Below are 18926 nucleotides of genomic sequence, written 5' to 3' on the forward strand. Positions count from 1 at the left end.
TACTTAATACATATTTATTCAGGTTAAAACTCTGCAAAATAGAATATATGACTTCCTGCAAAGAAATAGAAAAGGTAGACTACCTGTACACTAACCCTATGCCCTTTAAAATACCTCCCCTTTTGACTCTCTCCAGTTGATCCAAAGCATCTTGAAAAAAAAAAAAAAAGAAAAAAAAAGAATAAAAAATTGAAAAAAAAATGAAAAAAAAAATACCTCCCTTCTCTAAGCTATAATGACATTCCTACATGTTCCCCAAAAATAAAATAAAACCCTTAAAAGTATCCCGCTACTCACTTAAAAGGTTAATGAAAGAAATGATCTTTTCCAATTTACATGAATGTCATTGAAAGCATAAGATGCCACATAGAATTGGAGGGTTATAATTTCCATCACATACAATGTCCTGCCAATCTTTTTGGTATACTAGCATTATGGTTTTAATTAGTAAAATTAATGTCTACAAATGACCGTGCTTTATTATGGTTTAAATACAGAGCAGAACATCTTAAAACGGATCCAGTGAACACTGTCATTCATTTTTAAACTGACATTGTTAAAAATCAGTTTTATGCTAATTGTACACAGTGACTTTGCGTGTGCTAATAAGGTAGCTATTAGTCATGCATGACTATTTACATTTAAATTAATTAAAATTAAATAATATTTAAAATTTAGTTTCTCAGTTGCACTAGCCTCATATCAAGTGCTGAATAATCAAATGTGGTTAGTGCCTAGCATATTGAAGAGTACAGATATAGAACATTTCCATCATCACAGAAAGTCTTTTTGAACAGCACTGGCTAGAATTTTCAAAAGATTGAGGTTAGAATTTTTGCTTTGCATTTAAAAGAGAACTAGCTCTGAATGAAACTGATGAAGGTACTTTTGGGATATTTGCAGTAGTACACTTTGCACTTTGAATATTATGTTTTAGAACAATACGGACTTTGAGCTCACTTTAGATTATTCTGTGCAGCCTTTTATTAATCAGATAAAGATAAGATGGCCCAGAGAGAGTTATGAGTTGGTGTTAAAGAGGTTATTGGTTGGCAGTGGTGGTGAAACTGGAACTGGTACCAAGTTTCCTGATGCAAATGTCACTTCTCATTCTACTTTATCAATTTGGCTCATCTAAGATTCTTTCATTCTCGGTACTTTTTTTTTCCCCACCAGAGGGAAAAAAGAATATATGACCAAGATGGCAAAACATCAGTATGTAATCATTGATCACTGATTAAATTATGTTACTAGAAACTATGTACATTGTGATAGAGAGTGTCTCTTTTCCTAAACCTGGCCATCTATTTACTATAGCTGCCATTATCTCTCTCTATATATATGTATAGATATAGATATAGATAGATAGATATAGATATAGATAAAGTTGAAAGATCAACTTTATAAGTCAGTAGAAGAAAATGACCTTATTCAACCATACAATCTGTAATCATTGCTACCATGGCATACAACACAATCTATTGGATCCATTTACATGTCCCCAGGAAGTTTGTGGACTTTTTTTATCAGTATCTATCAGAAATTTGGTTCATAGTAGGGGTTAATTTATAATGATAATGAATAAATGAAGACTGAGGGACTAAATTAGTAGTACCATTTAGCAGTGCTTAGCCTGTTGATTCTCTGCCATTCAGATATCTTTAAATCAAGCTGAATTCTAAAACCGCAACGTGAACATTTACCTCTAGTTAACAGGAAAGCAATTTGTTGATCTATATGAAAAATATGCTCCACAGGGTTTTGCAGATGCATCCAAAATAAAATGTCTTGGCTTCATATGTCCTGAAGAGTTGTAACTTCAGAGATAAAATCCAGTCTTATATAATCCCTGTAGTAAGAACTTGAAGGTAAATGATAGCATTTATATTTCTGTTAAGCTACAACTACTGTGACAAGAGGCCTTGAGTGGCAATTCTATTGGTAAACTCACTTGCTAAAGAGTCACTATAACTTTCTTATAACTGTACTTGAAAGACTCTTCAGGAAGAGAGCCAGATGTTTAAAATGATAATGACAAGTGAAGCAGAAAGATTCTAACATTTTCCCACATTACAAATAGGTATGTTATAAGCATTTCCCCAAAATGAAAGAACTTGATGAGAAATTTGGGGTGTTGGAATAGAAGGAGTAAACACATCTAGAAAAAATTAAAAATAAAAGAATATTTTCAAATGTTAGCCAATTTGAAGGATGAATAAAATGTACATCTTGGTGATAACAACAGAATTGCAGATTTAGAAGGAACTTTATTAAATCCTATTTAATATTGAAGAATATTGCGATTTCTTACTCATGCTCAAGTACTTCCCATAATATTTATCCAAAAATATTTGTTGAGCATCTTCTATAGGGCTTCAGCCCATTTTAGGTCCTAGGAAAGAGTAATCAACAAAAGAGATCATGAAATTTATATCCCAGTCATGAGGTTAAAATTTTAAGCAAATAAAAGTATAACAAGTTAGGTGTTATTGTGGAGAAAAAAGAAGGTAGAGAGTGATGGATGGGGGTGTGTAATATTTTATGCAGGCAATTCAGAGGAGGGCTTTTTGATAAGCTGACATTTGAATAGAGCTTAAACTGAAATGAGAGAGCAAACTATGTATCACTGTGGGAGAAGGACATTAAAGCAGAAGGAACAATGATGATAAGTACCAAGAATGTGCTTGGTGGTTTCTAAGAACATGTCTGAGAAGTTGGAGCAGAATGAGAGAGGGGAGAGTGGTAGAAGATAATATCCAGAGTTATCAGGGCAAAAGCATATAGCTTTTTTTTAAGATATAGTAAGACCTTTGGAATTTATTCTAGATGAAATGGTTTGTCATTGGAGGAATGTGGACAAAGAATTTATGGGCTGTATGTGTCTATACAACAATGCTTTGGCAGCTCTTCTATAGAAATTAGATTTTATGGGTCGAATGTGGAAGCAGCAATACCATTTGGAGGCTATCTCAACACCCCAAGCAAGAGACAATATTAGGTAGGGTTAGGGCTTTATTGGTAAAAATGATTAAAAATGGGTAAGTATTGAGTATTCCATACTTATTATGCACGTTGAGCAATTGGGTTTGCTGGGTATTGGATATGAAACACAAGAAAAAGAGGGGAAGAATTAAGGGTGAGTCTGTAATTTATTAGTCTGAACAACTGTCATTGAAAAGGAAAAGGAGGGGGAAAAGAGCAGGATGTGAAATTAAGAACTTGTTTGGGAGCATATAAAATTTGAGAAGCCTGTTAGACAGAGAAGTGACAGGATACACAAAAATGGTCATCTGGCTTCTGTTTAACAATATTAGTCACAGATTTCACTGTTTTCTGAGGTAGTCTCATCCCCTGGTAGCCAATCCTAATTGTTAGAAATTTCATTAAATTCAGCCAAAATTATTCTACTTCTTCTTTATTCCTAATGATTATTGTTCTATCTTCAGGAAGAGAAATGTAAGCAAACTTCATCTCCCTTTCATCACAAAATATGCAAAGACATCATTTTACTCTATTGAACTTCTCTTGTTCAGCCTAAGCACTGCGTTGTACCATTTCTCATCTCGAATGGTTTTCCAGTTGTAGTTGTTCTGAAATGTGTCTCCCCTATTCCTTTACCTAAAGTTTAGTGTACATTAATGTCGAAAGAGCTGGCCAGAATTTGTCACAGGGGGTCTCTTTGTGCATCTGCCTTGGGAGTAAATGTATCTTGTAATTTCTTCCTCTTTCTTGTGCTGTTGTTGAGCTCATTATGCTTACAGACTACAGATTGTCTAACTCTACAGTAAGGCATTCAAAACTGATTATTATCACTGTGGCTATTTTTCTTCTTATCTTATGATTAGCATTTACATCTAACTTTACATTTCTCTGGGAAGGTCACCCATCTTTTTTTAAGAGTACTATTCTTGTATCGTGAATTTTTTTTTTAAAAGAAATATTAGCATGGTTGCCTGGAAACCAGAAAGACATTCAAAATAATAGGAAGGCCAGGGGAAATAAATGAAAATATCATCTATGATGACATTTGATTTAAGTGAGAAAACAGTTGAAGTATCTTGTGCAGTCTTGACTTGATGAAACAATCTTATTTTCCATCAAAGAATCCTCTTGCCAAATGTGAACTTACTTGAAGATTATTCCTTGTATTGCAGTGGTAGTTCTATATCTTTGTCATAATTACAAGGTGTAATTTATTTTAACAGTTTTTGTGCTTTTTTTTTTTCTTTACTACAAAAGTTCGATTCTATCTCCCCACATGGTTTCTTTGATATTGGTCTCTGCATGAAAATCTAGTCATAAGTTTTAATTTTTAATAGCAAACACTAATGGCCATATTAATTAAACAGCTACTAAATTTGGGGGAAGAGGACATTTGATAGATAATATTGATAAAAGATTAGACATATGGTAGAACAATTTTCCCTTCCTAGTATCCCTGAAGATCCTTTAAGCTAGTGAGTTTGCAATACTTAGTGTGGGAAGTCGGAATGGAATAAATGGATATCGCTTACTGAGCTTAGAACAGAATGAGCTATTTTCAGACATACATTCTTTAAATCTGAAACCACTCCAATTTTATGCAACCCTTCCAATTTTATGCTCCTGCTGAAAAGCAAACAGTTACTAAATTTAAAGTTCAGCCTTACTTAATGGAAAAAGGCCAAGAAAAACGTAAATTCTCACAACTTAGCAATATGCATTTTTCAAGCATCTACTCCTTAGCTCTTTCTTGTCCCTCCTCCCTTGTCTGGTTTCACTTATTCTTGAGTATTTCTAAAGCTGTTGCTTTACCCACTCGATCACTGTTTGATTCTGCAGCCTATAAAGAAATTTTCATAGCTGAAATACTACTATCTTTCATTTCTAACTGGAAAATTGTTTCTAAACAAAGGATCAACAACCCCTCCCCCAAAGTTTGATATGGATGAATAGAAATGGTAAGTAAAAATCGTACCAAAGTATTTCAATGGAAAGAAAAGATCAGTAGTAAGCAAAAGAGATGGGGCTCTATTATGTTTTCATAAAGGTATGAGTTAAGGCAATGATTGCATAATGTCCTAGAATGATGGAATTGTAAAAATTTTAAATACAAGTTAAAATTGATACATTTCAGGGACAGCTGGCAGTCTATACACTCATAGCCTCTTTTCTGGAAGATAAATCCTCTTTCTTAAGCTACTGATTCTTGGGAAGAATGTTACATAAACTTAGCTGAACTATGGCTAAAGGGAAAGACAATTTGACTGTTTTTCTCTCAAGAATTTACAAACATGAGACCAGATAGTCGTGAGTTGATAGTGGCTCCTTGATCTGAGAAGTGACCTTTTGATTGGATGGTGATGTGACTCTGCCCATTCAAGGTGGGTCTTGATTAATTTACTGAATCCTTTAGAAAGGAAGCATTTTGGAGAAACCTCAGATGCAGATGCAGATGCAGACTTTTGGAAATGCAGAAGGCCGAGGAGATGCCAAGAGCTGAGACAGCTGACAGAAGCTAGACAGAGACTAGAGCTGACATAGACACAGACAACTGGAGATGGTTGGAGTGCTGACAGAGAGAACGCATGCCTAGATATAGATGTTTGGAGATGCAGAACCCAGCAGATATTGCTATGTGTCATCCCATGAGATGCTAAGCAAAACAGAGCCCAGAAACCAGGAGAGAAGAGATCTCTAGCCTTGGTAGCTGCTAAGCTAAGAGATGAAGCCCAGAGTTTTGCCCCAGAGAAGCTAAGTGAAGGCCCACAGACACTTAGAGGGGAAGCCACAGGAATCAGAAGATGGAAGCAACCAACACAGGAATGAGGACTAGAAGATGCCAGCCATGTGCCTTCCTATCTGACAGAGAAACCCCAGACAGAAATTGGCCTTTCTTGAGTTAAGCAAACTTTCTCTGGATGCCTTAGTTTGAACTTTTTTATGGCTTATAACTGTAAACTTGTAACTTAATATATCCACTCTATAAAAACCAACCCATTTTTGGTATCTTGCATTCTGGCAGTATTAGCAAACTAAAACACCTTACTAATTACTTATTTAATCATCCACCAAAGATAAGTAGCTGTGAGTACAGATATTTGATTTTATCCACTCAACCTCTAGTATCAGTCAGGGCTCTCCAGAGAAACAGATTGAACAGGATAAACATGTTCCTAAGAGATTTATTTTAATGGATTGGCTTACAAGATTGCATGGGTTGGCAGGTCTGAAATTTGTAGGATAGCCAGACAGGCTGGACACTCTCAGACAAGAGCTGATGGGATAGTCTTGCATGTGAAATTTCAGGGCAGGCCAAGATGCTGGAAACTCAAGCAGGATTTCTGTGCTACAGTCTTGAGGCAGAATTTCTTCTTCCCGAAGGAATGTCAGTTTTTGCTCTTAAGGCTTTTCAATGGATTAGATGCGATGCACTCACATTACCTAGGGTAATCTCCTTCACTTAAAGTTAACTGATGGCAGATGTTAGTCACATCTACAAAATCCCTTCAGAGCACACCTAAACTAGTGTTTGATCAATAGTCGGAGCCCCACAGCCTAGACAAGTTGTCTCATACATCTAACCATTGCATCTTCCTTTTGATTTTCTTGGCTCTTTACCATTCATCATCCTCTGAGTGTCTTGCTGTTTCACGTGCAAGGTCAAGTTGCATCAGAATGGACATTCTTATTAATTAGAGAGAACAAGTGGTCTGTTAGTGATTCCTTATAGCCGACAACCAGGAACTTAGCCTTCAATTTAATTATAAATCCATGAGTTACTTTTTTGCTGCTCTCAGATAAAAATAAAATACTGAAACTTAGTTGGATTTATTTTCCTCCAGCAAAAGTGATGGCATGAGATCAAGCTAAGAAAGACTTTCTTTTCTTTGTGTGCCCTCTCTACAATCTTGGGCCTGCCCTGTGTATTCTGAGCTCAGTAGCAAATGGTAGGGCACCCTGTGATTGGCACATGGAGAATGACTGTAAAACAATAAACCTGATAAAAAACTGCGCTCTAATTGGCATAAGCTCCTTCCTGGGACTCGCCCTGACATTTCCCTTACCTATGACTACTGTTTAATCATTTATTAGACATCTCCAAATAGGTTTCGTTGCCACTTTATGTCCTGGAGTTCACATAACTACCTTATGGAAACCGGCTATATTTATTGAGCCCCAAATGTGCAAGGTGCTCACATTTGTTATCTCAGGTGCTTTTCGGGTTCATTCTGCTGAAAACTCTACCTTGCCCTGGACAATTTAATGAAACTGCCAAGAAAGAGCTTATGAGATGAACATGACTTTTTAACCATTCAGGGGTATTTTAAAATGACACACAATCAGCTCTATGAGAATGTAATTTCTGTGAAAGTAAGCCAAAATCTGACTCATTCTCCACAACATCCAAGTGCCCAGGGAAGTTCCTGGCTCATAGTAGGAGCTTAATAAATATTTATTAAATGAATGAAAATTTGTATAAAGACTTAGAGGCACTGGTAATAATGGGGATAAAATCATCAGTGTTCCTGAAGTAATACCAAATGCTCTGGCTGGTGGAAGAGCTTTGCCCAACACTGGTGGTGGTAGCAAAGAGTGAGAGCTGTGCAGAGAACTAGGATAACAAGACTTTACATAAGGGATCTCTCTGATCTATGTAAGATAAGAGTCATGAATGAGCAAAAATGGAAACTGCTGACAAAGGAGATTCTTTCTACCTGTGACTTTGGGAAAGTAGCATAGTCTCTGAGCATCAGTTTTCTCATCTGTTAAACAGGACAACTGTATCTGCATTGCTGGGTTGCTGCAAGGATTAGAGAAAACCAACATAAAGCACAGTGTCTAGAGCTTAGTAACTATAAATAAAAGATTTATGTCTTTTCTTATTTACCAAACAACCATTTCTTTGTGCCTACTATTTGTCTGCTAGTGGACTACAAACTGTGCAAGAAAACCACAGACCTTACTATCTCAGAGCTTAGATTCCAATGACAGAAGAGGATATTAATCAAAGAATTGCCAAAATAAATGAAAACATCATTGGCAGTGAGTGTGCTCATATCATTAATATGTATTTCATCTTTCATTCTACAGATGCTTCTATAAAGAATACAAGTAACTAAATTTATGAATTCTATAAGGAAATGATCACTCTCTTTGGTTATTGAACATTTAAACATGACACTTTAATAAATTAATCAGTCCATCATGTCACACATGAAGCTTTCATAAATGTCAGACTTTTATAAAGGGACTATCAATTCTGTGGCCACGCTCCCGAGTACTTCTTCCTCATATTATTTTAAAATACAAGGGCTAAAGCGTTGATGTTGAATAATAAGATGAGAAATTTTAATTATGTAAATGTTTTACTAAGTGGCACAATGAGCTCCCTTTCATTATTAACAGAAGTACATGCAGCACTTGTAGAATTGATTTTGATAGATGTTTTAATGCTCAAATTCATTGAAAATTATGACCAAATACAGCAAGCCAGGAAATAAGTATGATAGAGTAAGATGACAAAAATGACTTTTGATTAAAAAATAAAGTGCTCTCAATTTATTTTTTGCTTCCAAAAGGAGAACAGAGTCTACAGGTAACAGAAGAAGTAGAAGAAAATAAAACACCCACGACTTAAGTTTAATTTTATTTATTAATTTTGCTTGAACAGAAATTATACTACCAATCATCCCCATTATCATTTCAAATTTACAAGAAATCTGGAAATTTACCACTGAAATCTCGGGGAAAATAATGATGTTTATAGTACCATTTAGAGGGAAAATTGCCAAATATCTGTCCCCTTAATTATTATCCCTGAAGTGTTTGACAATACAGCTGACACTTTACCACTTTGTGATATAAATATTTAAGATAACTTAAGTAATTGAGGACATTTTCCAAAATAGCCTTTGTCATACTTTTTTTAAATATTATCATTTGCTAAAATTATCCTAGTTTGCAGTAGCAGAGTTTCACACAGTTGAGTTAAACATTAAAAAATAACAATGTATCTTTTTTTAAAGTATAAACGTCTGAAAGGGTTTGCATTTTTGAAGGGTCTGATAAGTGATTCTCTTACTGGTCAGAGAAAGCTATATTGATAGCTAAAAATAGTGGTCTGGTAGTAATTCATTATGGATGTGTGCTATTTTTAGTTTAGAAGTTACCCTAAAGTGATATTTCATTTGATTCCATCCCAAAGCTGAGATTCCTCCAGCCCCTACGCTGCCACTACCAGAAGAGAAAACTGATGAAAGAGATTCGTTCGAGATGACTTAATCATCAATCACAGAAAACAGGTTGTAACCTATTCTGGGGCAAAAGCGGCGAGAGATGGAGGCCAAGGGACAGACTGACTGCTCAGGCTACCTTGAAGAGGTGCTCAGGAAGTGAGGCGAATATAAAACAGGATTACTTCCTCCCATCAGTGCCTTCAGAATAAGATTAAAGTGCAGGATTTTCATCATTGCCTTAAATTCCTTGAAAAGAAAAATTGCAAATAAAAGTCACCAGGAGCATTTCGTTTTAAAAAGATAAATATATGCTCCTAAAAATTCTTGGGGCAAATGTGTTTCTAAAAGGTAAAAGTACAATATTTGGATTCGGATTTGCAATTGCTTAGGACTAACTCAAGAGCATTCTGTAAATGTTATTAGTGACAATTAATTGTGTTGTTAATATTACATAATTGTGTTATTAATTATGGTGACTGTGTTACTTAACTAATACTGTGCTAAATATTCTAACAAGTTATATTAGCCTAGGAATTTTTTTTTCTGGAATATGAGTGAAAGAGAAAGGGAGAGAGAAAAGGAAAGAAGAAACCAAAGAAAGGAAGGAGGGAGAACAGGAGAGAGAGCTGTGTGGATATTTAAAAGGAGCATATATTAAATTAATTAACTTAATTAATATTAATTAAGTTAATATTCAACTTAATATTTATATTACATTTAAAATGATTTAAACTTTAAATCATTTAGAAGTTTAAAAAGCTGCAAAACCCAAGCCCTGGTATTATACGAAGGTAGTCAAAATATTCCTACTTCTCATGCAGTGATTTTAATCTCTGTTGCATCAATTGTTACTAAATTTCCTCCTAGAATTTGGCAGTTGAAATTCTCATTGTAGCCCAGTACTTTTTCCAGCTTGCTTTAGAAATATAATCTCTCGGTAATATCACAGTAGGATTAGTTTGTTCAGACACAGTTATCTAGGTCAATTTCAGTGATCATGCTTCCTGACAAAACCAGTAAAATCAGCTAAGGCTTCCACCAAATCAGGTTCAGATTACCTAAATTCTCTAAGTACCTTCTCAAGAAGGAGCTAGAAATGATGCTTCAAAGTGTTTTACAACTTTGTGAGAGGCAGAATGGGTGTAAAGGGACTAAATCAGTTATTCCAGTCACTGTAAATCCGAATCTGCCTAGAAAATTAAAAACATAAAACCACATAGCTGTGGGCGGTGCGACAGTGGCTCAGTGGCGGAGTTCTCGCCTGTCATGTCAGAGACCCGTGTTCGATTCCCGGTGCCTGCCCATGAGAAAAACAAAAAAAAAACAAAAAAAAAATGAAAGAAAAACCACATAGCTGCTACAGCTCTGTAGGCAAAAGATAGACATACACACAGAATTAGTGAGGTTTACTGTTGGTTGTTAGCCACACACACACACCCCCCTCCGGCAAATAAAAAATAGTGGGTTTGGGATGGAATGAATCTCTTCTGGACTTTCTAACATGCAGAAATGGATAGAAAAGAAAAATTCACACCTGGAAACAGTTTCCAGGACTTCCCCTCTGCGACATGTACAGTAAAGCTACTAGAAAGAAGATATAAACTTCTTAGCAACTCTGAGTATAAAGAGGCCCCTTAACGTGATTGAGATGTTTGTTTTAAATCTAGAATTGACAATACATTTGTGGGGCTTTATAATTAATATGAAAATCACGCATTTCATTTGCTTGGAAAAATAAATTTTGCCAAAAGTCGCTTTTACATATTATCTTCTAACTTTATAAGACAATTTGTGATATGCATGTATATATGTACATGTAGTTGTTGGATTGCAATGATATCAGTGAGTTGCAATCAGCAGAGAGTTATCATTAGTTTGGAGCAAATTCAACCTTCCAGGACAAATGTAGTTTACTACTTTAAGTGAACAAGTACTGCCCTCTAACTCAAACATTTTGACCAACTCAGTTTCCTATAACATACATAGGTTGAACTTATAGTCACTGTCCTTAGATGAATTATTAAAATAAAAAGCAAAGCTTAGTCAGAATTCAACTTTATGGTAATGACAACAACAACAAAAAATAGAACAACTGTAGATTCGTAGGAAATTTAGCTTTGTAGTATCAAGTTACAGAATAAAAATGAATTTGACCTAACATTTTTGGTACCCATTATCTGAATACACTTTGTCTCAATTATTTTTCTAAACAATGGCTAATGATGCCTTGCATCCTCAAAATCACATTTGACAACATCTTCCCTCAAAGTCTTTCATTATATTCCATTGAAACACATGCCTGTAATTTAATTGTTATTTTATATAAGCATGAATTGATGTATTGGCGATTCATACTAGTCTATTCTTTAGAATTACTAATGAAACAATAAGAGAATTACCATAAAAGTTAGAAAAAGAATTGCCAATATATCAATATTTTAATATTGTTCAAACTATTTTAAGTTTGTTATCTCTAAATTTCTGTCCTTCATAATTTTAGGGTTATTTATTGGCATTTTTATTGATATGTTCAGTGGGGTAATTTTCCTCAAGTCTTACATTAAAAGCCCTTTATATCTACTACTTAAACTGGTCTTCACAATGGCTTTACAAGCAAAGAATTATTATGCCACATTTACAGATAAAGAAATTGAAGTTCAGGTAATTGAAGTAGTTTTTTATCTTATCAATCCGTCTTGGTACAGAATATGCATGTTTCAATCTTTTACTCTATCTCTTCAATTCTTTTTTGGTTTCTTCTGTCATTTTCTGTAAACTAAAGCATGTTGTATTCTCTTTTACCTTTGTAAGCAATCTGCTTGTTTCTCCTCTATGACTCTCAAAACTACTGGAATACATCAAGAGTCTGTTCAATAATTTATATATACAAAACAGATCTTTCCTTGGGAAAAGTTTCTTTAATTATATTTTTTCATTGCTTCCATTTTTATGTGTTTTTAAATCAGTTACTCTTATTTTATCCTTTGTTCTTCATACTGTGTATGGGTGCATATATATTTCTGATACTATTTTCATTTCTTTGTGTTTTTCTTCTATATTTTGAAGGAACACTTTTGGTTGCTTTTCATATTATCAATTTCTCTTTTTTTATGCTGGTGACGCAGATTGTCGCGCATTCTTGTGTGTTTTAAAATATTTCACAATACAATAGTTTCTTTAGAACCTTTTCTAATTTAAGCTAGCTTTTTTTTTCATTTCTAAATACTTTTCAGCTGGCTTTCTTCTTCTCTAACTTTTTATCTTCTTGTCTCTTTAGGGTACTTTTTTTCATGTTTCAATTTCCTGGTTGCAGTTGAATGAACTGAAAAAATGCAAGGTTACCTAGTGTCCCAGATTCCAATCAGAAGTTTCAACTGAAAAAAACTGTAAATTAAGACTTTTGTGTGTGTGTGGTGCTGAATTTTTAGGTTTTCTTAATTTCGCTTTGTTTTTACTCGTCCTCATTTATTGAGCTCTTTTATCTAATCATGTTCATATTGTTTTTTAAGACAGCTTATGGCTTTTCTAGTTGCTTTGAACATTTAATGGGTTGCCATTAATATTCACCTGATTTTTAAACCAGAGGACTTTATTTTCTATGAATTTTCTACCCTGAAGAAGAATTCTCTGATTCTACTAATCTGGTTTTCTCAGTATGAGTTTTTTCCTCAGGCATGATTTAAAGTGATTTTTTTTCTTTCCTTGGTAGAAACAATGAATGTACACAATTTTTAGAATATCTTGAGTACTTTAATCCCTGAACTATTCCAAGTTAATGCCCTAATACTCCATTATTTGATACAAAGTGACTCCTACATTCCGTTTCTCTCTCATTCTTTTTCATTGTTTATGTGATCTGGTAAACCTGAGTTATTATATTAAAAGAGGGCTTAAATGGGGAAATTGGAGTAAAAGATGGCTCTGATTATCATAGAAAACAGGCCCTATAGGCATACATATGTATCTGAAGAGAGAGTTTCTCCCTAGCAGTAAGATTGCACAAAATTGAACAATGCCATTTTCAAAGGACAGTTAATTTCTCTCTGGTTTCATCTAGAGTAAAAGTCCTCTTTCTGCTTGGTAGTTCATTGACAAAAACCTCTACTTCAGAAACATTTTAAGAAAAAGAGGAAAAATGGAAGAGGCTGCATTAGGTACTACTGGCTTTCTAACATCATTATTTATTAGACGCTTCAATTAGTTATTCTTAAAAATTTTACCACTACAAAGGTAAAAGAATTCTTTATCTTTTTTTTTTTTGCTTAGAAGACATTTTTTGTAGTCTATTTCAATTTTTTCAAGAAATCACTTTTAAAAATTTCTAAGTTCTTTTGCTATTTCTCATTCCTCATTTTTCTTTTTTTTTTTTTTGGACATAACACAGATAAACAATTACTGTTAAGATGATAACCTGAAATAAATTCACAGTTTAATATTGATTCCTTTGTCTGTGCTGATTAAAAAAATGGATGATACATTTATCTTCAGGGAGATTTAGGAGCACATAGTCTATTGCTTGGAAGAACTGGTGTAGAATACTAACTCTCCCATATGGCAGGGATTAGCTTCCTTTCCTGGATTAAATTGATACTGGACAAAAGTGGTGGATTCTATGCCTGATGTGCTCAAATGATCAGTTCCTGAGACACCAAGGTTTTAAAGGGAGAACGATTTTATTGCTAGGTTTGAAACAGGAGATCAGATGGCCTATCTGCCTTCTCAAACTGCAGTAATTTCAATAGTTTGATAGTACCAAAAGATGGGCAGGTTTTAGGATAATCAGCACAATGGCTGTAGATGATGCAATTAGAGGTGGTCTACTTATTGAGCGTGCACACATTGATTACATGCTTAGTCATTGAACATATGTAAGAAATAGTGGTCTTAATATGATGATGGGTGTGATTTCTCATATTAAAATGAGATATAGGTCACTTATAGGTTAAAGTTTATGGTACAGATTATGTGCGACCCACCCATTCTGGTTAGATCCAGCTTTGTCTATCAAGATAGTTTTGGATTTAGGTGGGTTAGTTCTGGGCTAACTCCAGGTCCTTCATTAATAAAGATTAAGAGCTGTCTTCAGTGATTGTAAAACTCTGGAGTTGAAAAACTGGATAAAAAGGGTACAGGGGAGGGTCTGTCACCAGGCCTTTATAATCACAAGGGTACAAGATAAAGGCTATACAGTCATTATCCGAGAACAATGCAGCTGGATTACAGTTTAGAAATTTCAGCTGTCTTCCTCTATCTACTCTCATCCCCCAAATCTTAACTTCTTGGTTACAAAATAGTACTGGTTTTGCAACTAAATTTACTTTTTACTGGCTCAGGGCAATTGATCCCTGTATTTGTAATCTCCCCAAAACTTTTCTTTTTCTTATTCCTGTAAGGAGTAAGAAGGAAATGTTCATAAATATCTTACTTTCTCTAGTACTCTTAATGTGCCTCAAAAGTCTACATGTCTGCAAATTTTAACATTTTTGTTAAAAGAGGGAGAAAGCCACAAAACCAATTATTTTATAATTTCTCCATTTCTAGGGTGAAGCTATATCAATAAACAAGTTTGAACTTCATGCCACCTGTTGCTATTTATTCTATTTACTCTTAAGGTCAGACCTTTTAAAAAATAAGTAGAGCATCTCAATAAGTGACAGTTGAAAAAATCAGGATTCTGTAATATTTTGTATGACTATTCACACAGTGGAATTAAATGACACCTTAAAACGAAGAGAAAATACATTTCCAGCCTCTAATCAATGAAATAACAAATAAGGTATTTTCAACTTTATATTTCATTTTTCTATATTGCTGATCAATAAATCACAATTTAAAAGCTGCTTAGTAATTACCAGATGAGGCCTGAAGAATCCTCATTTACATATTAACAGACATCTATTGCAATAATTTCTGTCATAAGCTTATACATGTTAAACATGATAAATTGCAAACGGAATTTAGATTGACTTTTCTAATGCATAATAAAAAGGCATTACGAAGTCCAAAAATACAAATTTACTTACTACAGCAAACATGCAATCCTTATTTGAAAATTTAAATTAATTGTGGAGCACACAAAGTCATTCTTAAAGAATCTTCAACTATTTGGGCTGAGTAGATTCCTAAGTTTTAAGATTGATACATTTTAGAAAAAGCAAAGACACCATTAGATTTTCCTAATACCAGCTGGAATCATATTTTTCAATAGAGAGGATGTGAAAGGTTTTAACAACTGCCAAGGACGAAAAACAGCTGAGGAATTCAGACAAGAGGTTTATTAGGAAAAAGAAACCCTCTTGGGCAGCGTGCAAGATGGCGGCTGCAAATGATTGGTGGAGGGTGCAGTCTTATGCAGCGGTAGGACGGTTTTCTATTCAGGATCCTGATGTAATTTCTGAGAAATGGGCCCAGTTGAGTTTCTGTTTTGTGGACCTACAGGTCAGCACTCTGATTAACCTGTTAGGATGGAAGTAGCGTTTATGTATGAATTCAAAAGGTTTTTAGAGAATTGAAATTGCAGGGCAAACTGCCACACTGCTTGGAGAAACAGAGAAATATAAAGAGTATCAGCTGAGATCAGCTTAGCTGGCACAGTAGCCAAAGGAGCCATGAACTAGTAAGACCATACAAATGAGAATTTTGATAAACTGCCAGAGATTAAGTCTGGACTAGAGTGAGAAATACCTAAGGGCCCAATACCTGGGGGATAAAACATAATTTCATGGGTTTTACCTTTAGGAACCCTATCACATTCTCACAGTAAAGAGGCAAGAATAAAAACATTGGATATCTGGCTGGGGGAGGGGAGAAGTAACCACTCTGAAGTACATCCAGAGCATTCTCCTTAACAAAGGCATACTCTGCAGGAGAAAAGACTTTACTAGAACCTTAACAGACCAGAGGGAAGGGGAATTACCCAAATCCAATCCATTTAAGCATTTCTCTCTCCTAAGGGAAAAACAACATTAAGAAACACTTGATCTATAGATTCAATGCAATCGCAATCAAAATCCTAGCAAGTCATTTGTGGACATTAACAAACTGATTCACACACTTATATGGAAGTCAAAAGACCCAGAATAGCCAATACAAGCTGAAGAAGGAAAGCAAATTTGGAGGACTAATAGCACTCATCTTCAAGATTTACTATAAAACTACACTAATCAAGACAACGTGGCATTGGCAAAATTATTGACAAATAGATCAGTGGAACAGTTTAGAGCCCAGAAATAGATCCAAGCAAATACAGTCAACTGATGTTTGACAAAGACACAAAGGTAATTCTCCATAACATAAAGTGTAAGATAAGCAGCGAGTGCTAATGTAGACACTCCAGGAAGTTATCCAGAAGATCATGCTAAGGTAATTGATGGAGGTGGCAACACTAAACAACAGATTTTCAATGTTGATGAAACAGCCTCAAATTGGAAGGAGATGCCATCTAAGACTTTCGTAGCTAGAGGGGAGTAGTCTATGCTTCCCTTCAAAGCTGAAAAGGACAGGCTGACTCTCTTGTCAGTGCTAATGCAGCTCCTAACCTTAAACTGAAGCCAATTCTCCTTTATCATTTATTGTAGGGCAATCATCCTAGCAACAAATGCTTTGCTTTTGTTTAACTGGGGATGTTGATCTCTTTTTTATTTCATCTAAATTAAATGTATTAATTTAATTAAATTAAACGTGTTAATTTTGAGATAATTGTAGATTTACATGCAGTTTTAAGAATTTGAGAAATAAATTCTGGGGCGTTCTTGGAAAAATGGCAGAGTAGGGAGCTCCAGGACTTCTACCAAAACAGATATTAAACAGACAGAAGCTGTCTGAAACAACTATTTTGAAACTTCAGAGGCCAAAAGAATACAGTATAGCATCCAGAGAATAGCAGAAGAAAAGAACTGTGAATTGCTCTCTCCCTACAGTGACTACTGATGCCCATCCCCCAAACTCATGGCAGGCCACCATGCAGTCCAGTCCCTCGCTTGCTGCAGGTGTCAGAGAGGGACATAGAGGTCCTCTTCCCCAACAATAGGGATGAGTATGGCTGATTACAGATCATCTGTTTTGATTAATTAGCTGGGATCATGGGTTCCAGCTTTGAGGGTAGTAGCCATTGTTTCAAACCTGCCATGACAAAGGTGATAGCAGCAATTGTTTCAACCCTCCCTGGATGGGGCAGAGGCAGTGGAGATTTAAAGATGCAGCATTTCCTTAGGTGGAAAGTTAGCTGAAGGGCTGCATTTTCTGAGCAGGCCAGAAAAGCTCAGCTGTAGGGAGCCATCAGAGAAGGTTTGGGCATCCTTCCTGGTCCTCCTCTCATGGCTCTTGGAGCCAGTCTGAGCCCCCTGTACGGGTCCCTGCCTTGAACTGGCTGGAAAGACAAATTGGGAAAGTAGTTTCCGGAGTGATCTTCCTCCCACAATGTACCCTCCGGACAAAAACCACACGAGACAACAAGAGGAGTGTATAAAACTACAGATGGAGGCAGTCTAGGACAAAAGCCTGCCAGCTTCAAATATCTGAGAGAGGGAGGTCTGTGTCCTGGGAAGCCAAGGGAAAATCAAACTCCTGTAAATAGGGGAACTCCAAAACACTAACAAGCAAAACCCCAGGATAAGACAGAGTTCCAGAAAGACAGGAGAAACCCTGCTTAATGTATTCACCCTGTGCAGGTCTTCCCGATCAGAGGGCTGAAGCCCAAGAAATTTTTGGTATTATCTCCAGCTGGTTACAAAACCAAGAAACAAGAATCCCAGGGAACAATTCCAAAGAATTAACATTTAAAAATATTAAAAGGTACAGTATGCAATGAAAGAGTACAAAATAAACAAAGAAGCAGTAAATAATGGTTCATTCAAAGGAAGATAAAAATATAAAAACAACAGTGAAGAAAATAAGAATGTGGACATACTGAACAAAGCCTTTAAAAAAAGTCTTAAAAATGTTCTAAAAGACAGTCTGGCAGTTCCTAATAAAGCTAAGTACAGAACTACCACATATATAGTAATACATATATATGGCAATCCCACTACTAGGTATATACCCAAAAGATTTGAAAGAGGGACTTGAACAGATATTCACACACCAATATTCATAGTGGCATTACTCACACTTGCCAAAAGGTGAAAGCAACACAAATCTCCATCAGCTGATGAATGGATAAAGAAAATGTGGTATATACGTACAACGGAATATTATTCACCCATAAAAAGGAATGAAGTTCTGATTCATGTTACAATATGGATGAACCTTGAAGGCATTATATTGAGTGAAATAAGTCAGATACAAAAGAACATTATGATCTCACTGATTTGAAATAATTAGAATAAGCAAACTTATAGAGTCAAAATCTAGAATATATGTTACCTGGGGATGGGATGTGGATAAGGAATGAGAAGTTAAGGCCTCAGGTGTATAGGGTTGCTATATGGAATGAGGTAAATGTTTTGTAATGGATGGAGGTGATGGTAGCATAGCATTAGGAATACAGTTAACAGGACTGAAATATATATCTGGATATGATTAAAAGGAGAAACATTAGGTTGTATATATAGTAAAATAAAAATTTTAAAAATCCATAGAAATACAAAACATAAACAGTGAGCCCTAAGTTAAACTATGAATTTTAAGTAAGGGTACAATTATAAAAATGTGCCATCATCAATTGTAACAGATGTTCCATATCAGTACAGGCTGTTGGTGATGAGGTAT

The sequence above is a fragment of the Tamandua tetradactyla genome, chromosome 18 (genome assembly GCF_023851605.1).
Source record: "Tamandua tetradactyla isolate mTamTet1 chromosome 18, mTamTet1.pri, whole genome shotgun sequence".
NCBI classification, from domain to species: Eukaryota; Metazoa; Chordata; class Mammalia; order Pilosa; family Myrmecophagidae; genus Tamandua; species Tamandua tetradactyla.